General features: G+C 39.1%; 2 protein-coding genes across 6 annotated transcripts in view; one reads left to right on the forward strand and one right to left on the reverse strand.

Moving 5' to 3' along the window:
* The window catches only part of LOC136264318 (antiviral innate immune response receptor RIG-I-like), a 174,612-nt gene that overhangs the window by 27,554 nt on the left and 130,253 nt on the right, over nucleotides 1–16,805 (reverse strand). The gene's annotated exons all lie outside the window — the stretch shown is intronic.
* Nucleotides 1–16,805, forward strand: part of LOC136264321 (putative phosphatidylglycerol/phosphatidylinositol transfer protein DDB_G0278295) — a 44,899-nt gene that overhangs the window by 23,419 nt on the left and 4,675 nt on the right. The window contains exon 4 of one of the 3 annotated variants that reach the window (XR_010705069.1): nucleotides 167–2,008. The exons of the other annotated variants lie outside the window; for them this stretch is intronic. The gene's annotated coding sequence lies outside the window, so the exon portion shown is untranslated. Of the gene's footprint in view, nucleotides 1–166; nucleotides 2,009–16,805 lie in introns of those variants that run through there. 3 annotated transcript variants of the gene reach the window in all.

A 16,805-nucleotide genomic window follows, 5' to 3' on the forward strand; every position in this document is an offset into this window, starting at 1 on the left:
TGTGGGTTAATGGTAAAATTTTAATAATGACAATTCAGGTGAATTTGGTGCCTCTTCCTTTGTGAGGGCCGCACTCCTTTTTTTTACAGCTTGGCTGTTTTGTATTAGATTTCACTTCTTTTTGTATTTGTAGGCTTTTTAGCCTATCTTTTTTTCTGTACTACAGGAAGAAGAAAAAGATGAAGCAGATTTTATAAATACTTTGACTAATTCTGATTTTATCAGTAAATGTACAAATTATATATATAATACATATATTTATTACATGAACTCTCTACAGGGTGATTTGTTTGCAACTGAACTCTCTACAAGGTAACTTCTCTTCTAGCTGATCGGACTACAGGGTGAGTTGTTTCTAACTGATCTCTCTACAGGGCGATTTATTTGTAGCTGAATTCTCTACAGTGTGATTTGTTTGCAGCTGAACTCTCCACATGATGGTTTCTTTGTAGCTGAACTCTCTAAAAGGTAAGTTCTTCTAGTTGATCTCTCTACAGGGTGAATTGCTTGTAGCTGAACTCTCTACAGGGCGATCTGTTCGTAGCTGAACTCTTTACATGATCTGTTCGTAGCTGACCTCTCTACAGAGTGATTTATTTTCAGCTGAACTCTCTACATGATACATGATTTCTTTGTAGCTGAATTCTCTACAAGGTAACTTCTTCTAGCTGATCTCTCTACAGGGTGACTTGTGTCTAGCTGATCATTGATTTGTTTCTAGCTGAACTCTCTACTGGGTGATTTGCTTGCAGCTGAACTCTCTACAAGGTGACTTCTTCTAGCTAATCTCTGTACAGGATGACTTGTTTTCAGCTGAACTCTCTACAGGGTGATCTATTCGTAGCTGAACTCTCTACAGGGTAATTTGTTTGCAGCTGAACTCTCTACATGATGGTGTTTTGTAGCTGAACTCTCTACAAGGTAACTTCTTCTAGCTGATCTGTCTACAGGGTGATTTGTTTATAGCTGATCTCTCTCCAGGGTGATTTTTTTGTAGCTGAACTCTCTACTGGATGATTTGTTTGCAGCTGAACTCTTTACATGGTGGTTTCTTTGTAGCTGAACTCTCTACAAGGTGACTTTTTCTAGCTGAATTCTCTACAGGGTGATCTTTTCGTAGCTGAACTCTCTACAGGGTGGTTTGTTTGCAGCTGAACTCTCTACATGATGGTTTCTTTGTAGCTGAACTCTCTACAAGGTAAATTCTTTTTTCTAGCTGATCTCTCTACATGGTGAATTGTTTGTAGTTGAACTGTCTACAGGGTGATCTGTTCGTAGCTGAACTCTCTATAGGTAGTCTGGCGGCGCCCGCCCCTTCGCATGGAGTAAGGGTCTGGTTTGCTTATTATCACAGAGTTGTTCTGGAGGAATTTAATTTGAATGTAATGACGTAACGAAAATGGTTTTAACGGAAGTGCCTCACTCAAAATTGTGGCAGTGATATTGAACTTCCTTCGCCTTTACACAGGCGAAAGTGGATTGGTCTACTTTTATAGAATAGACATGTCTCCTTACCTAGGAAATCAGAACGTAACCCGGGTTTTTCGCGTATCAAACAAGGCGAAAAGCCCTTCCCGAAATAACACTTTCTTCTCTTTGTTCTTTATTAACTAACTCCTTTTGTTTCTTTCAGCACTGTTAGGGCATTTGATTCATTCTTCTGACGTAACATAAACAAAAATGCGTTGATTAAACGTGGAGCGTTCTGATTGGTTGCACCAGTTTTTGGTAATCCGGTACAACTCCACTATACTAAGCATACCAGACCCTTACTCTATGCGAAGGGGCGGGCGCCGCCAGACTACTCTATAGGGTGGTTCTTTGTAGTTCCCTCTTCTCCTAGCCAGGAGTCCTAGCTGATCTCGGTGATTTGTTTCTAGCTGAATTGTCTATAAGATTAACTGTAGCTGAACTCCCTACAGAATAACTTGCAATGTAAAATAATTCTTTAATGAAGTAAGTTATAAACGTAGCCGAATGCTCTATTAAGGTGACTGTTCTATTAGAGTATCTCGATCTCGAATTTGCTTTTTTTTTTTTTTCTTTTTTTTTTTCCCGGGGTGCCTGCACCCCTTTCGAATATTAGAGTATCTCGATCTCAAATTTGCTTTTTTTTAAAAAAAATTTTTCCCGGGGTGCCTGCACCCCTCTCGAATTTGCTACACGTAGTTGACTTTCGAATCATAACTCAATGGTTTGTACTCCGATTCTTCTGTACTACTGCAAGGACTTTCTATGATGATTATTCCAGCTACACAGCAATTTTCAGCTCATTGCTCTAAGCGGTTTTCCTGGTAGGCGTAAAAACTAATAGTTTTTTATTCATAAAAATCGATTGCATAATTGTGACACAGGTTGGGTTTTGTGTCATATCTCCATGGTCTTTATGTCGATTCATTTCAAACTCCTACGATAGTTACTCCATCTACATAGCAATTTTCAGTTCATTCCTTCAAGGGGTTTATCCTGTGGGCGTGACAGACCTTCGACCCTATTTTACGCGAATAATCGATCATAACTCCGTGAATGTCCATCGGATTCCTACCAAAGTTGGTACTGAGATCCGCCTTAACGAGCCCTTTATGTGTGCCAAATTTCAGCCCGATTGGACTACGCATTCGTGTTTTATGGCGGTTTTTGCGAAGTGTGCGAAATGAAGAAGAAAAAAAACGAAGAAATTAAAACGGAATTTTGTTCGCGGAAATGGCTGGAGCGATTTTCTTCAAATTTGGTGTGTGGACTCCCCTAACCGTACCACCATACAAGGCTTCATCTCTTGGTGTTCTACAAGATTGTCAATCACCTAGTAGAACTTCCTATCTCCAGTTATATTGTAATTCTACAAGATGTTTACGAGGAAACCAGCTAGGATAAGTTCATCAAACCATCTGCTACTGTTGATGCGTACACATTTAGTTTTTATCCAAGATCAATTACCCTATGGAATCAACTACCAATCAATGATATTTTTTCCCTAAATGATTTTGATAGTGTCCTTCAATCAACACTGACACATTCAATGAAAAACAGTAGTTAATAATCTAAAGACATTGTTTTTATACTCAAATTTGTGAGTTTTACAATCATATATATATATCAAGACACACGGTAGTGTGTCGTGCGGCCCAAGAAGCCGGCGCGTAACACCCGTGAGTATATTGACAGGAAGAAAGAAAACGCAATTTTCGCACCTCCGTAGCTCTGTGCTTCCTTGATGAAACAAGACGATTTTTGCTGTGGACATTCCCTCCAACTGCAGCACTCCACATTCCAAATTTGAGCGAAATCGCTTCGCGCGTTCCCGAGATATGCGACTTCAAAAATTGGCTCAGTTTCTTCGTTTTTTTTTTCTTCTTCTTATTTTTCTTTTTCTTGTCGCACACTTACAAAAATTGCTATAAAACTCGAACGCCATATCCGATTGCCTTGAAATTTGGCACACAGAAGGGGGATATAAAGGCGCATCTTGGTACCAACTTTGGCTGGAATACGATAAACAGGCAAAGAGTTATGAGCGATTATTCACGAAAATTAACACCAATATGTTGTCACGCCTACAGGGTAAACCGCGTATGGGAAGAAGCTGAAAATCGATGGGTGAATAGGTTAACTATTGAACCTCAAACCTTTTGTGGTTTGAAAGAAATCGAGCTAAAAAACAGGAAGATACAACGAAAAAACCAACAGTGTGTAACAATTACGCAATCGAAATTAGCTAATAAAAACCTACTACTTGCCACGCCTACCAGATAAACCACTTTAGGTATTGCTTTGAAAATCGCTGTATAGATGGAGTAGTCATCTTAGAAAGGCTCTTCAATGGTGTAGAAGAATCAGACTTAAAGCCACGGAGTTATAACACGAAATCCAACTTGGTGCAGCAAGTGCGAGATCGAGATACTCTAATAGAGCAGTCATCCTAATAGAGCAGTCACCCTGAAGAGAATTCAAGAGATCAGCTAGAAACAAGAAACCTGTATAGAGATCAGCTACACACAAGTCACCCTGTAGAGAGATCAGCTAGAAGAAGTTACCTTGTAGGGAGTTCATGCAACTATGGAAATGGATAGTTCAGCTAGAAAAAATCTAGAGTTCAGCTACAAAGAAACCACCATGTAGAGAGTTCAGCTACAAACAAATCGTCCTGTGGAGAGATCAATAGAAGAAGTTACCTTGCAGAGAGTTCAGCTACAAAGAAACCACCATGTAGAGAGTTCAGCTATAAACAAATCGTCCTGTGGAGAGATCAATAGAAGAAGTTACCTTGCAGAGAGTTCAGCTACAAAGAAACCACCATGTAGAGAGTTCAGCTATAAACAAATCGTCCTGTGGAGAGATCAATAGAAGAAGTTACCTTGCAGAGAGTTCAGCTACAAAGAAACCATCATGTAGAGAGTTCAGCTATAAACAAATCTCCCTGTAGAGAGATTAGCTAGAAGAAGTTACCTTGTAGAGAGTTCAGCTACAAAGAAACCATCATGTAGAGAGTTCAGCTACAAACTAATCTCCCTGTAGAGAGATCAGCTAGAAGAAGTTACCTTGTAGAGAGTTCAGCTTCAAACAAATCACCCTGTAGAAAGATCAGCTAGAAGAGGTCACCTTGTAGAGAGTTCAGTTACAAAGAAACCACCATGTAGAGAGCTCAGCTACAAACTAGTGACCTTGTAGAGACATCAGCTAGAAGAAGTTACCTTGTAGAGAGTTCAGCTACAAACAAATCACCCTGTAGAGAGATCAGCTAGAAGAAATTACTTTGGTGAGAGTTCAGCTACAAAGAAACCACCACGTAGAGAGTTCAGCTGCAAAGAAATCACCCTGTATAAAATTCTGCCACAAGCAAATTGCCCTGTAGAAAGATCAGTTAGAAGAAGTTACCTTGTAGATAGTTCAGCTACAAACAGATCTCCCTGTAGAGAGATCAGCTAGAAGAAATTACCTTGTAGAGAGTTCAGCTACAAAGAAACCACCATGTAGAGAGTTCAGCTGCAAAGAGATCACCCTGTAGAAAATGCAGCCACAAACAAATTGCCCTGTAGAAAGATCAGTTAGAAGAAGTTACCTTTTAGAGAGTTCAGCTACAAAGAAACCACCCTGTAGAGAGATCAGCTAGAAGAAGTTACCTTGTAGATCGTTCAGCTACAAACAAATCACCCTGTAGAGAGATCAGCTAGTCTAAGAAGAAGTTATCTTGTAGAGAGTTCAACTACAAAGAAATCACCCTGTAGAGAGATCAGCTAGAAGAAGTTACCTTGTAGATCGTTCAGCTACAAACAAATCACCCTGTAGAGAGATCAGCTAGAAGAAGTTACCTTGTAGAGAGTTCAGCTACAAAGAAACCATTTTGTAAAGAGCTCAGTTGCAAACAAATCACCAGTACAGAATTCAGCTATGAACAAATCACCCTGTAGAGAGATCAGCTAGAAGAAGTTACCTTGTAGATAGTTCAGCTACAAACAAATCTACCTGAAGAGAGATCAGCTAGAAGAAATTACCTTGTAGAGAGTTCAGCTACAAAGAAACCACCATGTAGAGAGTTCAGCTGCAAAGAAATCACCCTGTAGAAAATTCTGCCAGAAACAAATTTCCCTGTAGAAAGATCAGTTATAAGAAGTTACCTTTTAGAGAGTTCAGCTACAAAGAAACCATCATTTAGAAAGTTCAGCTTCAAACAAATCATCCTGTAGAGAGATCAGCTAGAAGAAATTACCTTGTAGAGAGTTCAGCTACAAAGAAACCATCATTTAGAAAGTTCAGCTTCAAACAAATCACCTGTAGAGAGTTCAGCTACAAACAAATCTCCCTGTAGAGAGATCAGCTAGAAGAAGTCACCTTGTAGAAATTTCAGTTACAAAGAAACCACCATGTAGAGAGTTCAGCTACAAACTAGCCACCTTGTAGAGACATCAGCTAGAAAAGTTACCTCGTAGAGAGTTCAGCTACAAACAAATCTCCCTGTAGAGAGATCAGCTAGAAGAAATTACCTTGTAGAGAGTTCAGCTACAAAGAAACCATTCTGTAAAGAGCTCAGCTGCAAACAAATCACCTGTACAGAATTCAGCTCCAAACAAATCACCCTGTAGAGAGATCAGCTAGAAGATATTACCTTGTAGATAGTTCAGCTACAAACAAATCACCCTGTAGAAAGATCAGTTAGAAGAAGTTACCTTTTAGAGAGTTCAGCTACAAAGAAACCATTCTGTAAAAAGCTCAGCTGCAAACAAATCACCTGTACAGAATTCAGCTACAAACAAATCACCCTGTAGAGAGATCAGCTAGAAGAAATTACCTTGTAGATAGTTCAGCTACAAACAAATCACCCTGTAGAGAGATCAGCTAGAAGAAGTTACCTTGTAGATAGTTCAGCTACAAACAAATCTCCCTGTAGAGAGATCAGCTAGAAAACATTACCTTGTAGAGAGTTCAGCTACAAAGAAACCATCATGTAGAGAGTTCAGCTGCAAAGAAATCACCACTGCCCAAATTTCAAGGCAATAGCTCTTTCCAATCTGAAGTTATCAATTGTCAAAGTTGGCAAATTGGATGTGTGTGGAAGACCCCTTTTCGCAAATCCGGTCACATATGTATTATATATATAATTTGTACATTTAGTGATAAAATATTTAAAGTACATCTATACACTGTACTTCATCTTTTCTTCTTCCTGTTGTAAAGAAAAAAAACATAGGTTAAAAAAGTCCCAAAGCTGGCCATAGGCCGGATTTGGGGTATACAAATACAAAAAGAAATGAAATCTAATCCAAAACAGCTAAGCTGTAAAAAAAGGGTGCGGCCCTCAGAAAGGCTATGGTGAAAAAAGATGTGAAATCCAAGGTGGCGGCCAAGAAATGGCTGTGATGGTAGGTTAATGGTAAAAATTTTAATAACGACAATTCAGGTGAATTTTTGTGCCACAAAATTCACCTGAATTGTCGTTATTAAAATTTTTACCATTAACCTACCATCACAGCCATTTCTTGGCCGCCACCTTGGATTTCACATCTTTTTTCACCATAGCCTTTCTGAGGGCCGCACCCTTTTTTTACAGCTTAGCTGTTTTGGATTAGATATATATATATATATCAAGACACACGGTAGTGTGTCGTGCGGCCCAAGAAGCCGGCGCGTAACACCCGTGAGTATATTGACAGGAAGAAAGAAAACGCAATTTTCGCACCTCCGTAGCTCTGTGCTTCCTTGATGAAACAAGACGATTTTTGCTGTGGACATTCCCTCCAACTGCAGCACTCCACATTCCAAATTTGAGCGAAATCGCTTCGCGCGTTCCCGAGATATGCGACTTCAAAAATTGGCTCAGTTTCTTCGTTTTCTTCTTCTTCTTCTTCTTCTTCTTCTTCTTCTTCTTTTTCTTTTTCTTGTCGCACACTTACAAAAACTGCTATAAAACGCGAACGCGTGATCCGATTGCCTTGAAATTTGGCACACAGAAGGGGGATATAAAGGCGCATCTCGGTACTAACTTTGGCTGGAATACGATAAACAGGCAAAGAGTTATGAGCAATTATTAACGAAAAATAACACCAATATGTTGTCACGCCTACAGGGTAAACCGCGTATGGGAAGAAGCTGAAAATCGGTGGGTGAATAGGTTAACTATTGAACCTCAAACCTTTTGTGGTTTAAAAGAAATCGAGCTAAAAACCAAGAAGATACAACGAAAAAACCAACAGTGTGTAACAATTACGCAATCGAGACCAGCTAATAAAAAAACGACTGCTTGCCACGCCTACCAGATAAACCGCTTAGGGTAATGCTTTGAAAATCGTTGTACAGATGGAGTAATCATCTTAGAAAGGCTCATCAATGGTGTAGAAGAATCAGACTTAAAGCCACGGAGTTATAACACGAAATCCAACTTGGTGCGGCAAGTGCGAGATCGAGATACTCTAATAGAGCAGTCATCCTAATAGAGCAGTCACCCTGAAGAGAATTCAAGAGATCAGCTAGAAATAAGAAACCTGTATAGAGATCAGCTACACACAAGTCACCCTGTAGAGAGATCAGCTAGAAGAAGTTACCTTGTAGGGAGTTCATGCAACTATGGAAAGAGATAGTTCAGCTAGAAAAAATCACCTTGTAAAGTTCAGCTACAAAGAAACCACCATGTAGAGAGTTGAGCTACTAACAAATCGCCCTGTGGAGAGATCAATAGAAGAAGTTACCTTGCAAAGAGTTCAGCTACAAAGAAACCATCATGTAGAGAGTTCAGCTACAAACAAATCTCCCTGTAGAGAGATTAGCTAGAAGAAGTTACCTTGTAGAGAGTTCAGCTACAAAGAAACCATCATGTAGAGAGTTCAGCTACAAACAAATCTCCCTGTAGAGAGATCAGCTAGAAGAAGTTACCTTGTAGAGAGTTCGGTTTCAAACAAATCACACTGTAGAAAAATCAGCTAGAAGAGGTCACCTTGTAGAGAGTTCAGTTACAAAAAAACCACCATGTAGAGAGCTCAGCTACAAACTAGTGACCTTGTAGAGACATCAGCTAGAAGAAGGTACCTTGTAGAGAATTCAGCTACAAAGAAACCATTCTTTAAAGAGCTCAGCTGCAAACAAATCACCTGTAAAGAATTCAGCTACAAATAAATCACCCTGTAGAAAGATGAGCTAGAAAAAGTTACCTTGTAGAGAGTTCAGTTACAAAGAAACCACCATGTAGAGAATTCAGCTACAAACTAGTGACCCTGTAAAGACATCAGCTAGAAGAAGTTACCTTGAGAGAGTTCAGCTACAAAGAAACCATTATTTAAAGAGCTCAGCTGCAAACAAATCACGTATACAGAATTCAGCTACAAACAAATCACCATGTAGAGAGATCAGCTAGAAGAAGTTAACTTGTAGAGAGTTCAGCTACAAAGAAACCATCATTTAGAAAGTTCAGCTTCAAACAAATCACCTGTAGAGAGTTCAGCTATACAAACAAATCTCCCTGTAGAGAGATCAGCTAGAAGAAGTTACCTTGTAGAGAGTGAAGCTACAAACAAATCACCCTATTGAAAGATCAGCTAGAAGAAGTCAACTTGTAGAAAGTTCAGTTACAAAGAAACCACCATGTAGAGAGTTCAGCTACAAACTAGCCACCTTGTAGAGACATCAGCTAGAAAAGTTGCCTTGTAGAGAGTTCAGCTACAAAGAAACCATTCTGTAAAGAGCTCAGCTGCAAACAAATCACCTGTACAGAATTCAGCTACAAACAAATCACCCTGTAGAGAGATCAGCTAGAAGAAATTACCTTGTAGATAGTTCAGCTACAAACAAATCTCCCTGTAGAGAGATCAGCTAGAAGAAATTACCTTGTAGAGAGTTCAGCTACAAAGAAACCATTCTGTAAAGAGCTCAGCTGCAAATAAATCACCTGTACAGAATTCAGCTACAAACAAATCACCCTGTAGAGAGATCAGCTAGAAGAAATTACCTTGTAGATAGTTCAGCTACAAACAAATCTCCCTGTAGAGAGATCAGCTAGAAGAAATTACCTTGTAGAGAGTTCAGCTACAAAGAAACCATTCTGTAAAGAGCTCAGCTGCAAATAAATCACCTGTACAGAATTCAGCTACAAACAAATCACCCTGTAGAGAGATCAGCTAGAAGATATTACCTTGTAGATAGTTCAGCTACAAACAAATCACCCTGTAGAAAGATCAGTTAGAAGAAGTTACCTTTTAGAGAGTTCAGCTACAAAGAAACCATTTTGTAAAGAGCTCAGCTGCAAACAAATCACCTGTACAGAATTCAGCTACAAACAAATCACCCTGTAGAGAGATCAGCTAGAAGAAATTACCTTGTAGATAGTTCAGCTACAAACAAATCACGCTGTAGAAAGATCTGTCTGTTATTCAGTTAGAAGAAGTTACTTTGTAGAGAGTTCAGCTACAAAGAAACCATTTTGTAAAGAGCTCAGCTGCAAACACATCGCCTGTACAGAATTCAGCTACGAACAAATCACCCTGTAGAGAGATCAGCTAGAAGAAGTTACCTTGTAGATAGTTCAGCTACAAACAAATCTCCCTGTAGAGAGATCAGCTAGAAGAAATTGCCTTGTAGAGAGTTCAGCTACAAAGAAACCATCATGTGGAGAGTTCAGCTGCAAAGAAATCACCACTGCCCAAATTTCAAGGCAATAGCTCTTTCCAATCTGAAGTTATCAATTGTCAAAGTTGGCAAATTGGATGTGTGTGGAAGGCCCCTTTTTGCAAATCCGGTCACATAATTATGTATTATATATATAATTTGTACATTTACTGATAAAATATTTAAAGTATATCTACTTCATCTTTACTTCTTCCTGTAGTAAAGAAAAAAAACATAGGTTAAAAAAGTCCCAAAGCTGGCCATAGGCCGGCTTTGGGGTATACAAATACAAAAAGAAATGAAATCTAATCCAAAACAGCCAAGCTGTAAAAAAAGTGTGCGGCCCTCAGAAAGGCTATGGTGAAAAAAGATGTGAAATCCAAGGTGGCGGCCAAGAAATGGCTGTGATGGTAGGTTAATGGTAAAAATTTTAATAACGACAATTCAGGTGAATTTTTGTGCCGCTTCACAAAATTTACCTGAATTGTCATTATTAAAATTTTTACCATTAACCTACCATCACAGCCATTTCTTGGCCGCCACCTTGGATTTCACATCTTTTTTCACCATAGCCTTTCTGAGGGCCGCACACTTTTTTTACAGCTTGGCTGTTATGGATTAGATATATATAACTGGCCAGCATTTCTCTAGCAAATTTGGTTTCAATTGGATTAGCAATGGCGGATCCAGGATAGGGCATTTGGGGCAAATGCTCCCCCACCCTCTCCTTGTGGAGGAGCCAGCCCTACTTCTGATTAAAATAATAAACTTTATATCAGACAAAGACCAGTTGATAAAACTCAGGAATATGCACCACTAGCATTTATTACTAATTTACCTGAAACCAAAGTCCTGTGAAATTGTCGCCCAGCACCTTCGTGTGTACTAAGTGCCTCTAAAAATAATTATCGTATTGCTGTTGTTTAAGAGATTCAGAACCTTTTAAACAGCTTTTTAGATTTCACAACCATCTGCAAAGGCCAAAATGGCAAAAATCAATGGTGACATACTGCTAAGAAGTGATTATTTGTTACTTCAAAATGCAGCAACTAACAAGAGAATCTGTGGCTCTCTCCAACCACCTAAAACTTTGCTGTTTGTGCCCCTCCCCTTGCCAGGTCCTGAATCCGCCCCTGATTAGGGATCACAGAGCTACATAGGTGTGAAAATAGTATTTTCTTTGTTCCTGTTAATATACTCACGCGCCGGCTTCTTGGGCTGCACTACAGACTACCGTGTGTCTTGATAATCAAGGGCGCTGGAGTGTGTAGCCCATTGTGCTATAACTGTACTATACAGTGGAACCTCAGTTATCCGGACCCCACTTATTCGAATTCTCTATTAATGGAGCTATCTATGGAAATGACAGCTCTATTAGAGTAGTGACTGTTCTATTAGGATAGTTGATCATTCTAATATTTAAAAAAAAATTCGTTTGGATAGCTGAAATTCCGCTGTATTCTTATATGTGACCCAATTTTAGAAAATCACTCTTATTGTCACATTTGACAACTCTAATATTTATGACCAAAATTAAGTATTAATCTAGCTTTACAATTGTTACATTTGTTAGTCAGTCAGTGAATTAATACAAATTCTGAGAAATAATTTAACAGGTGCCAAACTGTCCTAACAGTAACACAGTGAATTGTAAATTTCAATTTATTTCATGCTTGACATTAAGACTGATTTTCCAAAATCAGGTCACATTTAGCTAGCATACTCTACTACGTATATTAGGGATCATGAAACATTGGGCTTTTCCAGGCAAATTTATTACCCTAAAACCAGCCTCAGTTTCCCTTCATGATAGCTTGGCAGCATTGGTTAGGCACAACCAAGCTCAACAATGTTTTCAGACCAACCCCAAACCATTCCAAAAAGTTTCTGTGGAATTTAAAAAAAAATTCCAGAAGTTTATGCTGACTGACTGACTGACTGACTGACTAACTGATGTCTCCAGCTAAACACAACTCGACAATGGATAAGGCTACAGGCTTTCTTCACTGTTCAACGTCACTTTGTCCCGAGATGTGTCTTTTCGCCAATCGCAGTAGGTACAATACACGCATCACGAAATTGCCTTTGTCCTCCTTTGTGTTTCAATTCTTTTTGCTGACAATTCAATGCAAGATGTCGATTTGCAATAGCGCAATGTAGCTTCCCTGTGGCTGTGTTTGCTATTATGCTTAACATCCGTATTTTCTGTAATGACTGAATTGATTGCAGAGATGCTTTTCATACTGTTCTTTGTTTGTAATGCTGTGTAACAGGCAGAGCATAGCTGAAAACAAAGCATAATGGCCATCTCCCTTTCCAATACATAATTGATTGTTGGGATGCATGTTCTCAAGCAATTTTTAAAGTTACTGTTTGTGAAGATGTCTTATTGGACTTTTTGTAGTTTCTTTGAGTGAAACAAACCCTTTGAACAGAAGGCTTGTAGAGTCTTATTTAGTCACAGTGTGATTAGTATACCTCCTCATGAGTTATGAAATGTGACCGGGCTTTTGAAAACAGGTTAGGTGGCACAAAATGTATTGTAACAAATTAAAGTGAACATGCCTCGGTGTGGGCGTAGAATTTAAACCTACAGTACCACACTACATCTAACATGCATTAGGAATAAAACTAGCACAAACTAACCTGGAACCTGTCTGTGGTTCATCATAATTGTATCTTCATAAACTGAAAGTGGCATGCTTGTTGGCTTATGATAGGAACCAATGTTGTATAATTCACAAAATCAATGATGTTCATACTAACTGACTGCATAATGTGTAAACTAGTAGGACTTCGCCTGGTATTTTTAATGCCATATGCTTGGGGTTATTTGTCATAATTATGTTATTAAAAATAAACAAAGAAGTTGAGAAGGAAAAATTGGGAATTTTAGGTTGGATTAAGGATCAAAGGAAAAGAGTAGCAAAACGAGGGAATAGCTAAAAAGTGGTGAAAACTAGGAAGGTTGCCTATACCTGCAGATATACTAGTGGACATTACACTAAATTAGGGATGTAATGTCCACTCCACTAGTATATCTACGTATAGGCAAACCTCCTTGTTTCACCACTTTTTAGCTATTCCCTTGTTTCACTACTTATTTCTTTAATCCAACTTAAAATACAGTAAAAACTTTAGTGGTAAAAAAGTTTGGCAAAAACCCACTATAAAAATTGGCAGAAAATTTTGGCAAATGGGGACTCCACCTTAATTCCTCTTAATTTATGTGTTATCTGATTGAACAATAGGTTGTTGAGGGACGTGTAAGTGTGCTATCTACGTATATATAAACATACCATGTGCAAGTGTTATTCGATGGTTATGAATGTTGAGTGCAATGTGTAGTTGTTAATACAGTGAATTCAGGCTCTAGCAGTGCAGGCTATCATGCATACCAAAGCATTCGGTTGAATCCCTCACAGGGTGATGAACTGTGTCTTCTTTCTTATCTCTTGGTAGTGGTTTAATATATTGCAGGACTGATTTCAATGACGTAACATGGTCTTGCTATATCTGCTCATGTAATTGCTAAAAAATTGGCAAAAAAAGCTTGGTGATTGAAATGCTATTCACCAAATTCACCTGAGATTTTACTATACAGCACTTGTATATATTAATAGTAATAATTATTAATACATCAGAATTGTGATACCCTAATAGAGCAGCCACTTTAATGCAATGGTGAAACAAAACCTTAGTAGTACTAGTATTCTAACAAATGACACTCTCAGATTCACTATCAAATTTTCTGAGGAGCATACCCCATCCCAGACCCCTCATGCTTTGCCATCATGCTAGTGCATGTGCTTAGCACAATGCTCTCGATAAGAATTAGTAATCGACAGGACAGAATGTACTGATGAAAACAAAAATTGTCCTGACAACTTAATAGTTATACATTGCATAGACACAGGAGGCCTATAGCACTGCTTTTAGTGGGCATTCTCTGATGCAAGACACTCTGGCAGTAGGCATGTAGACATCTTTATATATGCTAAGGAAGTGCTTTATGAGGTTTCTGTAAAGCAAGGATGGGCTGGCATTGATATATTTGTGGTCACTCCCTTGGATGGCTTGAATGTTTTATCTCCTAGCAGCCAAGTGACAGTTATTTTAAACTGTCAATCAAATATGCACACCCTGGGCTTGGGCTCGTTTGATAGGACATTATGTTCTGCCAGTGTGTGATGACAAATTTAGACATATCAATATTTCCTTTGAAAGTATCTTGATTATCTAACATATCTAGATAATTGAAACAAATATTGATTTTAGTTAGCTGCCAAAAATGTAACCAGTAAAGTACAATTTGAAAGTATCAAGAAGTGGAAAATGTTAGTTTTACCACTGTGCCAAAGTGGTGGGAGACTTGGAGGTGGCTACACCATCAGATATTCTTTGGTATACAAGAAATTTATGGAAGTTTATTATTATCTAGATGAATAAACTTGACATCCTTAAGACTTACAATATCCTGATAATCGAATATATATCAAGACACATGGTAGTGTGTTATGCGGCCAAAGAAGCCTGCGCGTAACACCCATGAGTATATTGACAGGAAGAAAGAAAATGCAATTTTCGCACCTCCGTAGCTCTGTGCTGCCTTGATGAAACAAGACGATTTTTGCTGTGGACACTCCCTCCTCCTTCCGCACTCCACATTCCAAATTTGAGCGAAATCGCTTCAAGTGTTCCCGAGATATGCGACTTCAAAAATTGGCTTAGTTTCTTCTTATAAAACAATAAAGAATCAAATAAAATGAGACGTCACTGGAGTAATAATGACATTAAAATACATGCTATACAAAATTCTAACTAGCTTAACTACCAAACTAAGTACTTTAACTACAAAACTAGCTGCCTTAACTACAAAACAACCTTAATTAATACCTTAGTTCAACAAGTCTATGCCATCTTCTGGGCATAAGCCATAATGCCTCAGGGTCATTTTGGCATTATATCGCCAGAGAGTAACTGACAAGCGCTGAAGCAATTGTTTCCTTGCTAACTGTCTGGGAATACCACTTTTAACAGTGGTATGGTCGGCAATCGTGGACAAGGTTGATAAAGCAAAGGGTGTCCAAACACCAAACGACTCGCAAACCAGGGAAAAAAATTCACCACCATGGTTGTTAACAGTTTCCAAATAATGGTCATCCTTAGCCTCCTCACCGGCAGCAGCAGCTACCTCAGCCTTAGATGCAGCAGCAGAAATAAAGGAAGGCTGAGTTGTGCACCTGACAGAGAGGTCAAAGTAAGCAGGATGGCCTAGAGTAAAATCAGGATGGTAAATGTCCCCAGGACAAGATTGATCAGAGGCAATGCTTTGCTCACGGAGAACACCAGGGTGATCTTGCAGTAGAGCATGATGTACTATAGAAACAAGAGCATCATGGCGTTGGATACGTAGTGGGCCATGAGAGCAAAAGAAGATGGTCACCAAACTGATTTATGACAGACAAACATGTACAAAGTGGTAACAATGGGAAAAGAGGAACACCCAACCATAAACGGACAGCGATAACAAACTCATGTGGAGAAAAGGCCAAACCCAATGTTGGTTGAGGGATGGCCTTCAGCCAGCCACTGCTGACACCAGAGGAGTAAGCAACAGCACGTAAACGAGCCTGGTCATGGATTGTGGAGGTGTTGAAAATGCTTGCAAATAATTGATCATCAACGGAAGCCTGTAAGTCATTTTGGGAAGATATAAAGTTAGAAGGCAAGATGGATAGACTTTGGAAATAGGAGATAGCACAATTTTCACCTGGAAAAAAGGAAGTCACATCAAAATTTGGTGCTAAACGGGACACCAAAATCCGGGCTGAGTTACGGTAGGAACCCAAAAGGCTGGATGTGAAGAGCGTTGGGACTCACGCAAACCCAAGCCTCCTAACCGGAATGGCAAAGTAGCTTGAGATCAAGCATTATCAGAGATGCTACAGCACAAAATTCTACTAAGACAGTTGCGTAGCTTAGTTTCTTCGTTTTTTTTTTCTTCTTATTTTTCTTCCTCTTTTCGCACACTTACAAAAACTGCTATAAAACGCGAACGCTATATCCGATTGCCTTGAAATTTGGCACACAGAAGAGGGGTTTAAAGGCGCATCTTTGTACCAACTTTGGCTAGGATACGATAAACAGGCAAAGAGTTATGAGCGATTATTCACGAACAATAACACCAATATGTTGTCACGCCTACAGGGTAAACCGCGTATGGGAAGAAGCTGAAAATCGGTGGGTGAGTAGGTTAACTATTCAACCTCAAACCTTTTGTGGTTTGAAAGAAATCGAGCTTAAAACCAGGAAGATACAATGAAAAAACCAACAGTGTGTAACAATTACGCAATCGAGATTAGCTATTAAAAAACGACTGCTTGCCACACCTACCAGATAAACCGCTTGGGGTAATGCTTTGAAAATCACTCTACAGATGGGGTAATCATCTTAGAAAGGCTCTTCAATGGTGTAGAAGAATCAGACTTAAAGCCACGGAGTTATAACACGAAATCCAACTTGGTGCAGCAAGTGCGAGATCGAGATACTCTAATAGAGCAGTCATCCTAATAGAGCAGTCACCCTGAAGAGAATTCAAGAGATCAGCTAGAAACAAGTCACCCTGTAGAGAGATCAGCTACAAACAATTCACCCTGTAGAGAGATCAGCCAGAAAAAAATTACCTTATAGGGAGTTCATGCAACTATGGAAAG

The sequence above is a fragment of the Dysidea avara genome, chromosome 8, assembly GCF_963678975.1.
Source record: "Dysidea avara chromosome 8, odDysAvar1.4, whole genome shotgun sequence".
NCBI classification, from domain to species: Eukaryota; Metazoa; Porifera; class Demospongiae; order Dictyoceratida; family Dysideidae; genus Dysidea; species Dysidea avara.